General features: G+C 41.5%; 1 protein-coding gene across 3 annotated transcripts in view; it reads right to left on the bottom strand.

Moving 5' to 3' along the window:
• Positions 1-19715, bottom strand: part of THSD7B (thrombospondin type 1 domain containing 7B) — a 511640-nt gene that overhangs the window by 188262 nt on the left and 303663 nt on the right. The window lies entirely within an intron of this gene.

Below are 19715 nucleotides of genomic sequence, written 5' to 3'. Positions count from 1 at the left end.
AGAAGTGGAAGGTTGGACATATGACCAGGGAAGAGTATAAAAATATTGCTCGGGCATGTAGGAATGTTATCAGGAGGGCCAAATCGCACCTGGAGCTGCAGCTAGCCAGAGATGTCAAGAGTAACAAGAAGGGTTTCTTCAGGTATGTTGGCAACAAGAAGAAAGCCAAGGAATGTGTGGGCCCCTTACTGAATGAGGGAGGCAACCTAGTGACAGAGGATGTGGAAAAAGCTAATGTACTCAATGCTTTTTTTGCCTCTGTTTTCACTAACAAGGTCAGCTCCCAGACTGCTGCGCTGGGCATCACAAAATGGGGAAGAGATGGCCAGCCCTCTGTGGAGATAGAGGTGGTTAGGGACTATTTAGAAAAGCTGGACGTGCACAAGTCCATGGGGCCGGACGAGTTGCATCCGAGAGTGCTGAAGGAATTGGCGGCTGTGATTGCAGAGCCATTGGCCATTATCTTTGAAAACTCGTGGCGAACGGGGGAAGTCCCGGATGACTGGAAAAAGGCTAATGTAGTGCCAATCTTTAAAAAAGGGAAGAAGGAGGATCCTGGGAACTACAGGCCAGTCAGCCTCACTTCAGTCCCTGGAAAAATCATGGAGCAGGTCCTCAAAGAATCAATCCTGAAGCACTTGCATGAGAGGAAAGTGATCAGGAACAGCCAGCATGGATTCACCAAGGGAAGGTCATGCCTGACTAATCTAATCGCCTTTTATGATGAGATTACTGGTTCTGTGGATGAAGGGAAAGCAGTGGATGTATTGTTTCTTGACTTTAGCAAAGCTTTTGACACGGTCTCCCACAGTATTCTTGTCAGCAAGTTAAGGAAGTATGGGCTGGATGAATGCACTACAAGGTGGGTAGAAAGCTGGCTAGATTGTCGGGCTCAACGGGTAGTGATCAATGGCTCCATATCTAGTTGGCAGCCAGTATCAAGTGGAGTACCCCAAGGGTCGGTCCTGGGGCCGGTTTTGTTCAATATCTTCATAAATGATCTGGAGGACGGTGTGGATTGCACTCTCAGCAAATTTGCGGATGATACTAAACTGGGAGGAGTGGTAGATACGCTGGAGGGGAGGGATAGGATACAGAAAGACCTAGACAAATTGGAGGATTGGGCCAAAAGAAATCTGATGAGGTTCAATAAGGATAAGTGCAGGGTCCTGCACTTGGGACGGAAGAACCCAATGCACAGCTACAGACTAGGGACCGAATGGCTAGGCAGCAGTTCTGCGGAAAAGGACCTAGGGGTGACAGTGGACGAGAAGCTGGATATGAGTCAGCAGTGTGCCCTTGTTGCCAAGAAGGCCAATGGCATTTTGGGATGTATAAGTAGGGGCATAGCGAGCAGATCGAGGGACGTGATCGTTCCCCTCTATTCGACATTGGTGAGGCCTCATCTGGAGTACTGTGTCCAGTTTTGGGCCCCACACTTCAAGAAGGATGTGGATAAATTGGAGAGAGTCCAGCGAAGGGCAACAAAAATGATTAGGGGACTGGAACACATGAGTTATGAGGAGAGGCTGAGGGAGCTGGGATTGTTTAGCCTGCAGAAGAGAAGAATGAGGGGGGATTTGATAGCTGCTTTCAACTACCTGAAAGGGGGTTCCAAAGAGGATGGCTCTAGACTGTTCTCAATGGTAGCAGATGACAGAACGAGGAGTAATGGTCTCAAGTTGCAGTGGGGGAGGTTTAGATTGGATATTAGGAAAAACTTTTTCACTAAGAGGGTGGTGAAACACTGGAATGCGGTACCTAGGGAGGTGGTAGAATCTCCTTCCTTAGAGGTTTTTAAGGTCAGGCTTGACAAAGCCCTGGCTGGGATGATTTAACTGGGAATTGGTCCTGCTTTGAGCAGGGGGTTGGACTAGATGACCTTCTGGGGTCCCTTCCAACCCTGATATTCTATGATTCTATGAAGTCCAGGCATGTCTGGGGAGCATTGCTGAGTCTCTCCAAGCAAGATTGAGCAATTCTCCTGGGGTGGCCTCATGCAGGTGAGTCATTGCATTGTAGCTCCCTTGCTGGACAATGTCTGTTGATGAGTTGTTTGACACCCCACCCGGGCGTTGATTACTTTCCTTGCTATTGCCTCTGGGGGGCTAATATCTGGCTGATTCCCCAATTTACAGCATGTTTTAGGAACCACCATACAACACAATTCTCTTAACTTCATATGCATTAATGATACACATATATGGATAGAGAAATGACTTTCAGCAGATCATAACCTTTCCTCTGATACCTTAGAAGGTATGCTTTATATGTAAGATCACAATTATATGAAAATGAGGAATACGGGGATCATAGTATGCTCCCTCAAGGTATAGAATGTCACAGGGGGTAAGAAGCTATGTTTTCTTAAAAACTAAGTATCCAAGACTCAAAACAGACAGAGAACATCCTATCTATTTTGGGAAGACCCTGTCTTATTACCAGAAATATTTTCTCCAAAAACTCCTCAACACACCCTGAAACTAACATTTAGAAAAGCAATCATTTGACAAGTAGTGCCTAATATATGAGACAAAGGCAGTAGCAGCCAGAACGATCAAGGATCTTTGCTGTAAAATGGACAAATAAGGTTCTTCTTATCACCACCTTTTGCAATTGAAGAATATGGGCTGGATTTTCCTCTCATATCAGTTTCACCCTGGTGCAACTCCATTTTCTTCTACGGAATTTACCCTGATTTACAAGATTTATCTTTTGGGGGAACTGAATCAACTCAAACACTTAGTGAACGTGGTAGGGATGCCACTCCCACAAAAAGAGAGCTCAAAATATTACTGTATAATAATTAGATCGTATTAGAAAATAGCCCACATGGATCAAACACCTCTATGTATTTCTGACCATAGAAGATAATTTCCATGCCACTGCTAAGTAAAGTATTTTGATTATACAACTGTCAAGTCCTATGGGTCTTGAACCTCAGTCCAACCCTCCATCCAGCAGCTTACAGACAGCAAGTGGGACCTAGGTCCCCAAAGCCCAACTGGGGCACAAGCCCTGCCACGACATTCTGATCAGGAGAACCCCACGCTTCATAATTGGGCTGCACATCCTATTTAAGCCAGAGAAGGAAGCAGGAAGTTGTCTGAACAACTGGGCTTCACCCTGACACAGACTACACGTTTGGTGTTACCTATTCTAGCCTTCTGATCCTGACTTTCTGGTGGCCTGACTCTTGGTAACTGGAACCAGAGGGCAGAAACCTGGTGGCATTGCCCAAACCTGACCTTTTGGTTCAGGAACTCTGATTCCATTGCCTGATCCTGACCTCCTGGTATCCTAATTTGGCCTGACTCTGGATCCCTGCCCTCTCTTGATTCTGATCTCCTGTTATTCCACCCCATCCTGAATCCTGCTAATAGGCTCCTGGCCCCTAGACACTCTGCCCATGCCTGACACTAACGCTTAGGCCAGGCCGCTCATGCCCCAGCCCTGACAACAACCTACCTCCCAGATACCACAATGGTACCTTTTCTTCATCTCTCCCACAAATACAAATGCTAAAAAAGGTATTATCAATTAATTGTGTTGCCAGGCCAGACATGACAAACCTCTGTCATTGTAGGAATGGCACTTCCAAAAGTGGGATAACTAAAAAGAGCACCTTTGGATGCATACAGCAATTGCTGGTATTGCTACATGCTTTGGTGGCACCACTGATAACTTGCAAGATAAGGTCCCCATAACCATTCCACCTATCTCTCATCACTGTACAGTAGATCTAAAATGCCAATTCTAGAATAAACTCTCAGCATTTCTGAATGGCAGGTTGACTGTGGGTTGTTCATTTATTCTGAAATTGAAAACACTATTGTAAAACCTCAGCTTTAAACACGCTGCTGATGGAAACACGAAATGGGCTATTTCAAGAACATAAACGTACAATTTCATATTTTATGAATATGCTATCAAGAAACATTTAGCAACTTTGCGAGGGGTCACATTAAATAAATATTGTGGCTGAGGAATACCAGTTAGCAACACTAGAGTGATGCTGCCTATTATCTAGAGTGCTAGCAGTATTGTAGAGTAGCAGTATGTGCTTATCTGAAGAAAGCAAATTCAATAATTCCCTACCAAAAAACTGAATTGGCACTTAATGAACAGATGAAGAGCTTCAAAAATATGTCTATGCATTAAATTCAGTCTAATAATATCAGGTTATGTTCCCACTAAAACACTATTTTAAAAAATAGAAAACCCGTATAAATAAGTACATTACTTGCAAAGAAAGCATCCATGTAATTTTCACTTTGGTAATCTCTAAAAGGAAACTGGAAACTCTGCACAAAGAATACAGTTAAACCCAGAAGATAAAGGCAGCAATGGCCAAGTACCACCAATGTACAGATCTTTTCTCCTGTCCATCATCACACCCATCTCAAGAAATTGATCCTAACAGATGTTCCCTGATCAACGCTACAAAAGTAGGGAAAATACAAAAACAAATCTTTGTCAGGGCTCCCTGGAGGAAAATCCCTCCCCAGACCCTAGTTGTCAGCGTGCTGTGAACAAAATTATAGTGTTAAGAATCAAATCCCACATTTCCATAAAAGCTTCTGTGTTTATTTACCCCACAGTTTAAAAAAAAAGTGTAGGGGTGAAATCCCTAACACCCCACTGACTTCAACAGAGTCAGGATTTCACCATAGGAATATTCATGGTTTTTTTGCTGTTGCCTAGTTACCCTAATTTTGGTACTTCCACACTGCAACAATAAACCACCTATTGCATTTTGTTCTGAAGGTGCATAAATGCAAATTCTTCAACCTTTTCAGATAGCGAAAACCCTTCATATCTATGATTCGCATTTCTGGAATTTCCCAGAATTCGTACATCCTGTTTAAGTGAGATCATTATAAAAACAGAAAGAAAAATCATTCTGGCAACTTGTTGGAGCAAAAATCTCTACGGTTTCAAATCAGGAAAATGACAATTGTAGCAATCCTGTTACATAAACTTCCTCATCTGTGGCCAGGCTTAAGGTCTGCTGTTCTTAGTGGCCATTTTGAGGTAAAGTTTTGATTAAAGCCATTTTTCTAGGAAATACATGATAATGTAAATCGAAACGTAAACAAACATAAATGTGTGACATCTTATGATCAGTTAGAATTATTCTGGCATCAATTACCTCTGCTTTAGATATTAGACACATAACAAGGTTCCATTAAAATTCTAAAAAGCAAAATAAATGAATGACTACAGTACTGTACAATAATACACTAAAGAGGCTGGAACTGTTTAGAATACAGAGGAGATGAATAAGAGGGGAGAAGACAATGACATATGAAACACTGAAGAGTAGAGAGCGAGCAAATTGACCTCTCAATTTCTCATAGCAAAGGAACATTCAATTAAATTATGAGGCAGCAAAAATTTAAAACTGACACAAAATATTTGGTTTAACAATGCATAATCAACCTATGGAACTCACTGCTACCAAATATAATTGAGGCCAAGCACTTGGTAAAAAAACAAAAAGAAAGCGATCAGACATTCATACAGATAATATCTCATGTAACTGTCAGATGTTCTAATTAAGGGCTATATACCCTTACACTTCAGGTCCTAAGCCAACCAAAACCAGAAGGGGACTAGAAAGAAACATCCCCTATGTGTTGGTTATTGCATAACTGTTTCTAATGGGGTGTCTTCCACCTTCCTCTGAAGGATTTCGTATTGGCTTATTGTCAGAGACAGGATACTGGCCTAGTAGAATCATTGTTCTGACCTAGTATGGCAATTCCTCCGATCTTATACCAGTACTATCCACAGAAGTCATAGCGAGACCTGAAATGTTCATAGACTAGAAAACAGCCCAAGTAATATTCCATAAAAGTGTGTAAAACTCACATAACCAAAATTCTGCATTAAAATGGGCCCGATTCTCTAAGTGCTCTATGTGACAAAGTGGAATAGGTCTGTATCAAATTATGACCTGCATTTTGTATTATGTATTGAACATGTCTCAACTTGCCTGAGGGCAGCCTGTCCCACTGCATTCCAAACAGCTGCCTTGCCCAGCAAAGGTGCGTAACACCTCCTTTCAGGATTACCTAAGAAGCCATCAAGACTGACCTCTGGAGTCATCGGCTTCGACTGCATTTCAACTGCTGGCTCACCCCCATGGAACAATGGGTTTTCTCCACGGCAGCCCACAGGGGCCAGCACAACTGGTGAGACTGGAGCATCTCAGTTTGAGTACATGGCACTGAAACAGGGGCCTATTGAACAGTAGGGTTCTGCTGTATGCCGAGCATCACTACACCTATGAAGGACTTGCAGAAGGCAAGAGGGACTCAGCCCCACCTGAAAGACAGGTGACCCTCAGACTTCACAGACGGCGTAAGCTCAGACTAGGGTAGGGTGTGTCTCGGGACTTTTGTTTTCAAAGATCTGTAACTCTCCAGTGTTTTTAAGAGTAAAGTTTCTGTGGGTATGAAATTCCTTTTCTAAGCCTGTGTTCCTTTGCCCCAAGGGGTTAAATTACAAGTCCAGAATGACCCCAGCCTAGGTGAAGCTCTGGGGGAGCATTGAACATTGAGCATGGAACACGGGAGTGTATCGTAGAGACCCAGAGGTAAAAATCAATGGTCAGACTCTACCTAGACCCCGCTGGTTTGACAGGACATGGACCCCAGCAATTGGGTCCACTCCCAACTGATTGGCGTCCAAACAGTGGGGCACTGGGCCCAGTTATAACACTCTGCACACAGAGCTCCAACATCAGCTGCCAGAGGAGTTCCCGGTGGACAGTGCTTGCAGGATTGGTCCCAGGCTCTGTTTTATATAAGGTTTTAACTCTCTGTGAGCCAAAAGCATGTAGCTGTGATCTTTAAATCTTTGGAAGACAATGTGTCTCTGAACAACTGTAGAGGAAGTCAGAACTGGCAGCACCTGCCTTCAGTTTGGGGGGAAGGCATTGCTCTTCATTATGTTTCTCATTCTCCCCAGTAAGTCCCAGAACAGTTTGGTCCTCCTCAGGCTTCTTTCATTGTTCTGTTACCTTCTGTTTAATGATGATCCATCATTTTTAAAAGGACCAAAAATATGGCATCCGTTATAGATAGTTGCTTAGCACACCTACACTACAGGTCAGATTAAAGAAACCCAGGGAGGACTAAAGAGAGATGAACTTAATCAGCGGGATGAAAGACAAAATGAAAATCTATCTCCCTTTAAATTTAAAGAGGAGTCTCCTTCAGCTAAGATGAGCTTTACTCTTTCTGTATCCTTGTTAAAGACAAGCTGTGCACTGTCAGACCATATTGGGCTTTTATGATTGAAATGCTCTAGTGGTTTTTATAAATTGTGCACTCTGGATAGCAAGGCTCTGTTGACTGAGGTGATTGAGCCATTTCCTATTGATCTAGCGCCTTCTCCTCCTCCCCTCTTCCTAATGAAGGCAGAAAGACATAGCCTGGAAATTTTTGATGTTCCATTGCTCTGCTCTTCATTATTTTGATCTTTTATCAATTCCCGTATTGGTACATGTCTTGTAATATATGTTTTCTGTGTTTAAGCCTTCTGGCTTCCAAAGACTTTTATACTTGATCAAGACTTTTCACATAGAAAATAAAAGCTGTACATAGTGCTAAGTTGGGTACGTGTGTTTTGTTTTCCAGATACAAGTAGTATTGTAAAACGTCATGTTAGAAAACCTGCTTGTTTGTTTGTCTGAGTGGAATAAATTGCCAGTTACTGCAGGAAATCAAATATGTATAATTTTATCTGACATGGCCTTATCTTTATTTTACAGAAAACCCCTTCAGATTGCTGAATTGCCTTTGGATAAAATGTAGCACTGTACAGATTACTGTCAGGATAAATTCTTATAAAGAGTCCTCTTGGTGATTTTAGTGGAGGCAGAAAGGGACAATGACTGGAATGAGCTGGGTTCTCTCTTGCTATTGGCTGGTACCTATAAAAGAGGGAGACACCAATTCCTTGACAGCCTCTGAAATACTGACACCACTATAACTATTTGAGGTGGAAGCTGGACTAAACACAGAAAGGCAAGGGAATTCTGACAGCACTACTAAATATCTTGCTTCTGATACCTGCTAAAGTTTCCTTTCTAAGAAAGAGCTCTTTTGTGAACAACGTGTCATGAGAAATCATAAATAATCTTTCTTCACTTTGATCAACCATCAACTAAAATCAAAGTGAAGAAAAAACTATTCTGCAAGAACACATCACTAGGAGATCAATAGCATGCACAGTAATGACGACGATTAATTTCTAGCCACAACTCCAACAACCTAACCTCAAACTGTAAATTTTATACATACACACATGCGTGTGCACCCCCTCTCCCACCAGTGCTATCTAGTACACAGAGTAAGGGAGACAGAAGTAAGATAGGCTTGGAAGAAAACTGCATAGGGCAAAACACAAGTGAGTTATGCTGGTGTGATTTGCAACTAGAGCTGATAAAACCCCTTTGTACCACACCATGCCACCATGTATGCTGTTTGTAACACATGCGTTACAGAAATATCACGTCAAATGTTTGGGTGAGTTTTAAGAAATTTTATTCGGGTAGGTTTTTTGTATCCCTTCCCCTGTAAAGCTAAGTGTTTTAGCTGCCAAAAATCTTAGAGGCAGCCATAAATCCCTCAGAACCATTTCATCCATTGTACCTTATATTGACTCACTTGCTTTCTATCCCCTAATCTATTTTCCCAGGACTGATTCTAACATTCCAAAACCCCAAGAAGTTTTTAATAGACATAATTACAAAACCAACTCTCTGCCTCAAAAATCTTTTTCTCTTCCCCCAAATGTGGAATTCCACAATTGAAGCTCAGTATGAGCAAAAGTGACAGCCTTTCTAGCAAGACCTCCTCCCTCTCCTTTCACTTCCAATACCCTCTCCTCTTTCTTCCTTGTTTTTTCCTCCTTGTGAGATTTTATCTCAAGGTTGCCAAAAACTAAGGAGATACTGGCAGAATTGAATCCAAATTAAAATTCATGCCTAGACTCTGTGTGTGTGTTGGTATTTTGAAAGGACTTGATTATAGATGCAGGATTATTTTATATTCTAAAGATTTGAAACTTATTTCCCATGAACAGATAATATAGAAATTTACAGAAAGAGCAGATCAGGCCTAGGGTCAAATTTTCAGCGGCATCTAAGTGACTTAGGGGCCTAAGTGTTATCAAAAGCCAATAAGACTTAGACTTCTAAATGCCTATGTCACTTTTGAAATGAAACTTAGGTACGTTGAAAATTCTATTCCAACTATGTATAAAGAAATTTCACACTCTATGGGTAAACAACAATGGATGGAAAACTTTTATGGGAAACATTTAAGGTTTCAATTGGGTCCAAGGTGCTCCTCATGATTTAGAGGGAAAAGTAGTACTAAGTAGCTAGATAAAAAAGTGGGAGTATCATTGGATGGGAGTGCAGGTTAATGATATCCAATTAACACTTAATTGATCTGCAGGAAATGAGAACTGAAAAGGAAGTAATGAAGAAGGTGGCTTCCTTTTCTTTCTGTCACTCAATAGCTATTCAGATAACTCCACTACAGTAGCTGAGTGCCTGACAAACTATCAAATTTACCCTCACTGCATGAAAAGAAGTAGTTAGAGAAATGAGAGAAGATAGTGGATTACAGAAGCACCACTACTGGCACCTTGCTGGTAAGGATATGTCAGTATTTCTCGTCTTTCTCAACTGTAGACATTCATTTCAATTTCAACTTTGTTGTAACAGAGCAATATTACAGCCTTCCAATAAGAGATGGAATTTATTTCAAGCTTTTTTTTTTTTTAGTACTTTTTAGTGCTTTTATAGCGCTTCTGTAGTTCAAACAGATGGTTGTTTTTTTCTGATGTGTATTAATGTCCTATGATGTTATACAACATTAGTCCACTACTCTGTCTTCCTATAAATGCTTCCTCAAGACCAACTCTGCTCTGACACCTACAAATCAATGCTCATTTTATTGTGCATCAGTCAGGGGTAGCTGATTTTTTGTTACTTACTAAATTGGAACTATCAGGAAACTTGTATAAACAACATGAGCTTATTACTGGTATCCTTGTCCTCCCTTCCCACGTGTTTGTCTGTTACAGTCGTTTGTTTCATTTGCATGGTCTTACAGAGAGTTTGGCTGCAGTGCTAGATTTGTAATTATTAATCATTTTGGATCAACATAGATATATACATAAATAAAATGTAATTTAACAAAATAATTATTTATTTGGTTAAAGTTTTGTTTCATTTTTTAAAAGGGGCCAATTTACCACATTTTCATTTACATGTGAGCCACTGGGTATAACTAGAGGGGTTTATGTTTAGGTGCAAAAAAAAAAAGGATTTCTTTGTTGCAACTACATTGCAGGAAAAGAAAGGTGAAAGAAGAGACACTAGAAAGAAGGAGAGGTTGATAAACTGGGCAGGCGGGGATGATAGGGTTACTTGTGGCCTAATCGGGAAGAGCAGTTAAAAGGCACAGAATCCCAAGACATTCGTACAAATAAAAGATGGAAGGGAGATAAGGTCCAAGAGAGAATGATAGGAAAGGAGTAGTTAAGCATGGTATTATTAACAAACCAGCAAAAATATAAATTATACAAGTCTCTTGAATTTACAAACACATTAGAGCAGTTACCCTTGTAAAAATTCATTCAAATTTAACAAGTCACAAACTTTAATGAATAATTTGATGATGACATAAAACATAACCTTACCTTTCCTGTGTGGGAGAATTCAGACTAAACAAGATTCTCAGGCAGCAAATTTCAGGGCTGTCCCCCAAAGTGTTGATCCAGATCTTGGGTGGACTTTCACCCCTCCTCCCAAATATACACACATTAGACTCTACTCTTGACCTCACCCTGCAAACTTATTTTTTTCTCCAGTTTGTTTTTCAAGTCCTCATCACTGATGCTGTCACACACTAGATCAGTGTTTATGCGCTAGCTATCCTCCTCCTAAGGCAATGTGTACAGCAGAGGGAGTGGGACTCAAGCCCCACATGCTTGCCAATTGCCAGATACCGGAGTCCAATATTTTCCTGGTGGTGGGATTCAGGAAGTGGAATGATCCCCAAGAAGTGTTGCTATACGTTCTCCATCTTTCAAGACAGAAGAGATTCCCACATCCCTCCACCTAAACACAAAACACGCCCCCCACACACACACCCCTTCATAGCAATGAGGGTCTCAACAGTGCTTTTCTCTTCCATTTTCTTGTGGTTTGCAGGAGTTTTGGCAGCACCTCCCTGTATTTCTCCTCTCAGTGATAGGAGACGGTTCAGTGGCTCCAAAATATCACTGAACCATTGTGCAGAGTCAGCTGGTCTGTGTACTGCATCTGTCTCTCTCAAACACACACATGCACAGCCAATTGCTGACCAGTTCAGATAACAGTGAAGCATACACATTTCTGATATTGTTCCACTCATGGCATATCTCTGAAGACCAAAAAAAAATTGGTGTTCTCAAACTGAGTGGCTCCCTGGTGTCCCTAGCATCCTATGTTAGCCCTGTTCTACACTACGAGTTTAGGTCAAATTTAGCAGTGTTAGATCGATTAAACCCCGCACCCATCTACACAACGAAGCCATTTTTGTTGACTTAAAGGGCTCTTAAAATCGATTTCTGCACTCCTCCCTGTCGAGGGCATTAGCACTGAAATCGACATCGCTGGGTCGAATTTGGGGTAGTGTGGACACAATTCGATGGTATTGGCCTCCAGGAGCTATCCCAGAGTGTTCCATTGTGACCGCTCTGGACAGCACTTTCAACTCAGATGCACTAGCCAGGTTCACAGGAAAAGTCCCGGGAACTTTTGAATTTCATTTCCTGTTTGGCCAGTGTGGCGAGCTCATCAGCACAGGTGACCATGCAGTCCCAGAATCACAAAAGAGCTCCAGCATGGACCGAACCGGAGATACTGGATCTGATCACTGTATGGGGAGACAAAGCCGTGCTGTCAGAACTCCATTCCAAAAGATGAAATGCCAAAATATTTGCAAAAATCTCCAAGCGCATGATGGACATAGGCTACAACAGGGACCCGCAGCAGTGCCGCGTGAAAATTAAGGAGCTCAGGCAAGCCTACCAAAAAACCAAAGGGGCAAATGGCCACTCCAGGTCAAAGCCCCAGACATGCCGCTTCTATGATGAGCTGCATGCAATGCTGGGGGTGAGGGGGGGCCCTATCCATTATCCTACCCCTGTCCGTGGTCACCTGCAAGGGGGGAGTCTCATGCAACAGGGATGAGGATTTGGGGGACAAGGAAGATGAGGAGGAGGATAGTGCACAGCAGGCAAGGGGAGAAACCATTCTCCCCGACAGCCAGGAACTGTTTATCACCCTGGAGCCAATACCTTCCCAAGACTCCCAAGGCAGGCTCCTGGACCATGAAGCTGGAGAAGGCACCTCTGGTGAGTGTACCTCTGTAAATATAATACATGGTTTAAAAGCAAGTGTGTTTAATGATTAATTTGCCCTGAAGACTTGGGATGCATTCGCAGCCAGGCCCAGAATCGGCATACTACGGAATGAGCCTGCCCCATTGCCACCAGGATGTCCAAATTGCTGGGACGTGCTTTGAGAGAAGTCTGTGTCCATGTCCTCATCACTCTCGTCACCGCGTTGCCATCGCCTCCTCGCCTGCTTTTGCAGGTTTTGGTTCTGTACATACTTCAGGATAATGCGTGAGGTGTTTTCAATGCTCATAACTGCCGCAGTGATCTGAGCGGGCTCCATGCTTGCCATGGTATGGCGTCTGCAGGAGAGCAAAGTTGCAGCGGAAGCGGTTGCTGACAATGGATGCCACGAGAATAGATATTTATAGAGAATGACAAGAGGACCTGCAAGGTGGATTCATGAGAGCAGAGTTGCAGTGGGAGCGGTGGAGGGCGACGGTTAGCACCGCGCACATTTCCCGAGGAAGAACACACGTACCCGGGAGCCCATGACAGACAACATGGAGAAATTCGCTATTGAGACAATAGCAGCAGAGCAGAGTTGCAGCGGAAGCGGTGGATGATGACGGTTAGCAGTCCTACTGCACCATCTGCTGCCAGCAGCACCCAGGACACAACAGCAGCAGCGTCGGTGAGCTGAGCTAAGCTGAGCGGGCTGCATACTTGCCGTGGTATGGTGTCTGCGCAGAAAAAAGGCGCAAAACGATTCTCTGCCGTTGCTTTCATGGAGGGAGGGGCAACTGACGACATGTACCCAAAACCATCTGCGACAATGTTTTTGCCCCATCAGGCATTGGGAGCTTAACCCAGAATTCCAATGGGTGGCGGAGATTGTGGGAACTGTGGGATAGCTACCGCTCTGTAAGTCGATGCTAGCCACGGTAGTGAGGACGCACTCCATCTACTTAATGCGCTGAGTGTGGACATACGCAATGGACTGTATAAAATCAATTTCTAAAAATCGACTTCTATAAAATCGACCTAATTTCGTAGTGTATACATACCCTTAGGGTTTGATCACTGAGTGGTGTTGGGAAACCTTAACACACACTAAAGATTATGGGCACCATCTTAATGGCAAAACTCCAGCTGGAAACATGATCAGATCCAGTGACAGTTATGACACCCACTGAACAGCTCAAGATAAGGTCCTTATTGTACCAATGCTCTTATTTAAGAACTAAGGAGTTTTTAGGCGGCACTAATCATTACAGGGAAGCCACTGACAACAGGAAAGAATTATACACAGGACTATATTATCAAATACCTATAATATCACTGTCAAATTTAATTAGGAGTCAGTATTTTTGCGGAATTTTCTGCCCTAAACTTATTCAATATAAACTTAAAACTATCACGTTGTCATTAACCAGCCAACTGTAAAGAATTCCAATATGTGCATCTTGAAATCAATGGTTCTGTGAGAAAACAGTCTGCAGTATTTCACAGCTTAAGTTTACAATTAATAAGTCTTTTCATTCAGGTAATCAGCAATTACATTAACCACATACCTAACCACTAATAAGCAGTGTCTGGTAATTATTTTACAAGCAAAACAAAAATGACAGTGTTGATGTATTGTAATGACACATCTCATTATAACTGGGTTACCACAAAATAATTCTAATAGAAACAATGGTAAGTTATATAGCCTTTACTATGCTACAACTTGATAATGCACTCGATAACTTTAAATTGTATATGGAATGTGAGCACATTTCTGAATGCTACGTTCATAGACAATACAATAATTCTTTCTTATTTAGTTTTAGAATACTGATTTACTTCAACGCTTTATTACAAACTATATCTCTAGAGACACTTCCGTATATGTTTTAAACCTATGAGATTTTCCTGAAACAATCACTACATTTAAACACACAGCCAATAGAAACTGAAATGCCAGATTGTTGGTCCGTCCCCCCGCATCCAATGATCAGTTTTTAATCTGTGCATCAGTCTAAAACAGCTGTGTATACAACATACTTGCAGGTATCACAAAAGTTACCAGCCGGAGCGTGAAACCTGCACTGAAAGAGACAGAATATTCTTATATTCTCTTCAGTGAGTCTGATGTTGCTTGGATTCTGATTTCTATATTATCCATTTAAACACCACCTTTTTATTGAAATGGCCTATATCTAACTCTTAACGTACTGGGTACCTAAAGGTGCTTCCAAAGTTAAAACAGTGGTTTGAAGAAAGTGAGGGGACAGATTCTAAACTCATCTTATGCATTATCGTACTCAAATAGGCTGCTATGGTGGGTGGGTAAGCAAACCATTAGAATTTCAGAGAGAGGGAAGACAGCCAAGCAGCCAATTGTCAACACATTGTCAACCACACAGAAGATCAAGAGTTTCTCTCTTGCTCCTCAGATGAAAAAGACTGGAAATGATGCAAGACAGACTGCTCAGTCCTTGAAGGGGAGGCACTACTTTGATTCTCTCTCAATCAACATTTTCTGCCTAGTGGCTACAACAGAAGCTATATATATGCAGACCTCCTTGGCTCAGGGAGGTGGGATGCGAAGTACAGACCACTCTGAAACCCAACAGATGCCCCTCATGTGCCCCCCCCCCGTTATTATCCTTAATTAAGAGAAGCAGCAGCAATTTGGCCAATGAGATAGGAGAGCTTCACATGCAGGGAAGCAAGTAATTCAGCTGAGATGAGTTGAGAGTTTATAAATGGGTCCCACTACAGCATTCTCCACTAATGACTGCAACACTTCATTAATATTCAGGTCCCGTGGAGTCAGGGGGTAAAAAAGGGGGCAGTTTCTAGGGGAGGGGGAATGCCTGGGGAACTGTTTCCCTTGTCTGTAGGAGCTTGGAGCAGTTCTTTGTTTGTTGGTTTATTAAGGTTTCAGCAGCTAATCAAGGGTGGCTTCCGAATCCTGCACACTGGGTCCTTTTATTTTGCTAATATCTAAATCAATAAATGAGGCTTTTCTAAGGAGATGTTTTTGCTTTTCTTCAGAAGAGCCTCTGGTAATTGGTGGTGGAGGATCAGAATATGTGGTCTTCTCTCCAGAATATGGCAAACAAAACTGAGATTGGAAGTAAACAAGGGAGAAAAGTATGATGCTTCTAGAATATGACAATGTGTGAAATGCAGTAATAGGTATTATTTCCATGCAGGGAAAATGGTTTGTTTTTATTAAATTTGTTACCACTGTGTTTTCATGACTAGTTCTTTTAAGTGGAGCCTCATTACAGTCGGTCATACATGAATATTTACTTCATCCAATGGCTTTTGAAAAAAAGACTTCAAAGCAGCTTTCATAATATCGGTTATGCATCCACTAATTAAATACCACCAAATCCTTATAATGAGCAACACTCTGCCCGCCCCAATCTAAATTTCTAAGACAACTTGATTATGTCAGAGTTGAGGTAAGAGGTCATTTCTTGAGGATCCTCCATCACAGACATCAGAGAGCAGTAAAGTCATTGAAGGGCATCAAAAGCAGAAGCAATTTTCTCAGTCTTGACACTTTCTAGTAAATTAGTCACTTGTCGAGCGAAGTGACAGTTATACAGCAAAACAAAATCTTGTAGAGCTCTTCATTTATTCTTGGAAATGTTGTCTATGTCACTGTCAAGTAACAGTAAAGTCCCTAACCCATTTCCTTCTGAAATGCCCTATCTCAGGGGGCTTCTTGCAAATCATTTCTTAATGAAGTTTAAATGACAAGTACATTTTTTTTTAGCTTTAGGTATAGCAAACTGTTTTTCCCTACCTCCCTGACATTTTCTATTGTAACTAAATCACTCTATAGAAGGCAGTGTATGGGATATGAATAAAAGATTTGTTATTTAACAAAGCAATACCACATTATAGGTAGCTTAACCACACCTTATTATAAATTGTTATAACTACTAAATAAACAATCATTAAACGTGCAAATATATATAGGGTATAGAAGATTGCCAAATGTCTGGCTTTACTGTAAATTAATCAGAGCCAGATTCTAATGTTCTTACTCATGGTGAGTAGCATCTGTCTCCAGAAGTGATTTCACTGAGACCGTTCATGGAGTAAGGTGTTATACAACATATGTAAGAGTATCAGAATCTGGTCCAGAGATGGGAATGGAAGTTTGAGCGCTATAAAATACTGGGGCAGGGAAAGAGGAGTTAAAGAGGAGTTAAATATAAATATGTCTTTTTAAAATGATTTTTGCTTATTTTATTACACATAATTGGTATGCATTTATTGCTTCTGTAATTTGCCAGGTCTGACAGCCCTGAAGACTGAAATCCTCTTATCAAGGCAGGATATAGACAGCAGGGCCTGGGCAGCAAATTGGAAAGTTTTTGCAAACTGATGCTCTAATATGTGTTGAGACCGCTTCTCTCTACTGGCAAAAGGATAATTAGCGTTACTTAGACAGGAAAAGAGAGATGAAAGAAATTCAGATAAGCATTCTTTGGAGCATAAGTACATCTTGGCTAAATATGCTGCAATGTCATGCAAACTACTTCAACTTTAAAAATTTGGCCTCTCCTCTATAGCTGCTGTAAGGAACCTAATCAGTGGGAAGCGTGGTGCTGCTATTTGGTATGTGGACTCAGGCCTGGGGAATCTGAATGTAGCAGGTCAAGATATTCCTGTGCTCTACAACCCCTTGATGCTAGAGTTCGACAGCCTCCATGAATGTTGTTTGCTGAAGTGAGGCTGGGGTCAGACGTCTAAATACTTGTCCAAGTTCAACTTCAGGAGCTCCAAAACGGGTGACTTCCTTGCTGCTGAGGGAAGAGGTACAAATGAGGGGGCGTCCCCTTTCCGCAGCTGCGGCTGCCACCTGTACGTGTCCCCGCCGCTGTGGAAGTGAACAGGAAGCAGCAGAGTAAGGCAGCAGGACAGCAGCAGCAGCTTTTTCTAAAGGTTTTCCCACCAGAGAGAGACTTCCCACTGGGTTTCCCTTCCCTTTGGTAGCTAAGCTACAGGAGCACTGACAAGCTGGCGCCTTCCCTCTTAGCAGCAGTGGGAGCAGAAACCAGGGGAGAGGCCCAGTGTGACAGAGCACTGCACCCCAGGCATGCAGGAAACATGCAAAGATTCTCCTTACATTGATCCCACCCCAAAATTCACTTTCCTGCAAACCTCACTCATTCCCAATGGCTCTGCCAACCAGTAATGCATAACAGTTTGGCTCTAGCATATCACAGGATTAAGAAGCTGTTATGAAAACTAGAGATAAAAGAGCAAAGCTATGGAAAATTAGAGAAAATTAGATCTGATTGGATTCTGATATTTTATCAGCAACACTTTGCTTAACCCCACCATGTTATCAGATTCCTTCCCTGGGTTTAGGATTTTACTTCCTGAGGTACAAAGCAAAAAGCCCTCTATTTTAAAGTATGAGAGATTTTCCCAGAGCAAAAGCAAGTACTGTACTTTTTTAATATGCTTTGAAATTTGGTAGTGAAGTTCACAGAAAGTTTGTGCACTGTTAGAATGCAAAGATTATCTTCAGTTCACACAGAGAATGGGAAATAAATATGGGGACGACACTTCAATTTATTGAGCCCTCTTTGGAAACCTCCCACCAAAGGTCACGTGGTCAAAACCTTGTAGTCAACTATATTTTCAGTTTTCAATACCAATTTAAAAAACACCACTTTTTCTTCCATTTGCAGCCCACACACTAGCAGGGCTTCACTTTCCTTTCCTTTGTTCCCAGATTATGCAACAAATGTAGTTTATCTTTAAAAAAAAATTCTAATCCTATAAAGGAGTAAATTGTTATGTCACATTACTTGTAGCTTAAGATACCCAAAGAATAAGGTTTTCCCAATAAAAATAATATTTAGTTAAATTTTTTATTGATTTCTCAGCTGACTGAGAACAGTCAAATCTCTTAGCCACTATGGAGGAATCATTCCAGATTTTGCACTCACACTCTCAATATAATTGGATCTTTATACTGTCCAAATGCTTAACCATCGACGGTCAGAGTCTGACACTCTCTCCCACATTGACCAGTACTTTACATCTCAAATAGTCCCATTGAAAATCCACCCCCATGTAAATTATTGATAATCAAAATAAGGTAAATGTATAAAAAGATGAGATTTTTCTCAATAAATGTCAGTAAAAGTTGATTTCACCATTCACTCACAACTGACAAAAAAAATTCCTTCAATAATCATCCAAATTTACAGATAGGCAAAGAAAAATGCCGCTAGAGAATGCAGAGTTTCATGTAAGGACGTTTACTCTGTACATTTTGACATGCGATGTTGACAACGTGTTTTAACAGCTGAAGCTTCATAACTTTTTGAATCTCAACATGTACTGTCATTAAATAATTACTGTCTTGTAATTTCCTGCAGCTATGAAAATTAAGTAGATACATTTTAAAATGCTTAAAACCCATAATTTTGCACAACTGTAAAAACTGTAAGATAAAACTAGAAATAAATGCTTAAAAATAAACATTGATACTTGAATCAGAAATTATTTTAAAAAAATAGATGGAAAATATCAAATGTTTTCTTCCAAGCCTAGATATAAGACAGCATTTCCTCTTCTGGCTTTTGTCACCCGCAGAAGAATGCTTTGAAGTGTACCTCTTTCCACAACACATCTATTTTACTTTTAACTAGCAAAAGAAGGTTACCTTAAAGATGTCATTTCCACCACCTCTGAAAGTTGAGTGTACTGCCCTTTTTGCACCCCAGACTCAGCAGGCCCCTCCTTCAAGCATTTTATTTTAAAACCTAGTAGCTCCAATCGCTTTGTTTCCAAATTGCCATGTGTAAAAGAGTACAGATTCTAACAAGTTCTACTCTCCACTGCACACATTTGATCAAATTAGTAATACCAACCATTTCTAGAGTCAGTACAATACAAAATACCCAGCAAATTCTGTTTATTTCTGCCCTAAACCACAAAGGTTAAACTTATTAGACATCTACATGGTCATGGAAAGCCTCACATGTAGCAAATGGCAACACAAGCCCAAGTGTTGAACTAGGAAGCAGAGAGGACATGAAGGGAGTTTCTACAGCTTCCTGGGTACCCTGGAGTACAGATCCACACCTGATTTGGAACGAGAGTGCCAGGGTGAGGAAGAAAGAGTGCTGAAGATGAAGCAAATTGTACCACTCACCCAAAACAATACATAGAGAAGGAACAATGGGCTGAAATGTCAACTCCCCTTTGGACAATGTAGTACTGGCTGTTAAGCAGCTCTTTGGGCATATACACCAGGTAGGCTCCGAGGATTCCAT

This window comes from Lepidochelys olivacea (assembly GCF_965140295.1).
Source record: "Lepidochelys olivacea isolate rLepOli2 genome assembly, chromosome: 11".
Lineage (NCBI taxonomy): Eukaryota > Metazoa > Chordata > Testudines > Cheloniidae > Lepidochelys > Lepidochelys olivacea.
This window is presented reverse-complemented; position numbering and strand designations above follow the sequence as displayed.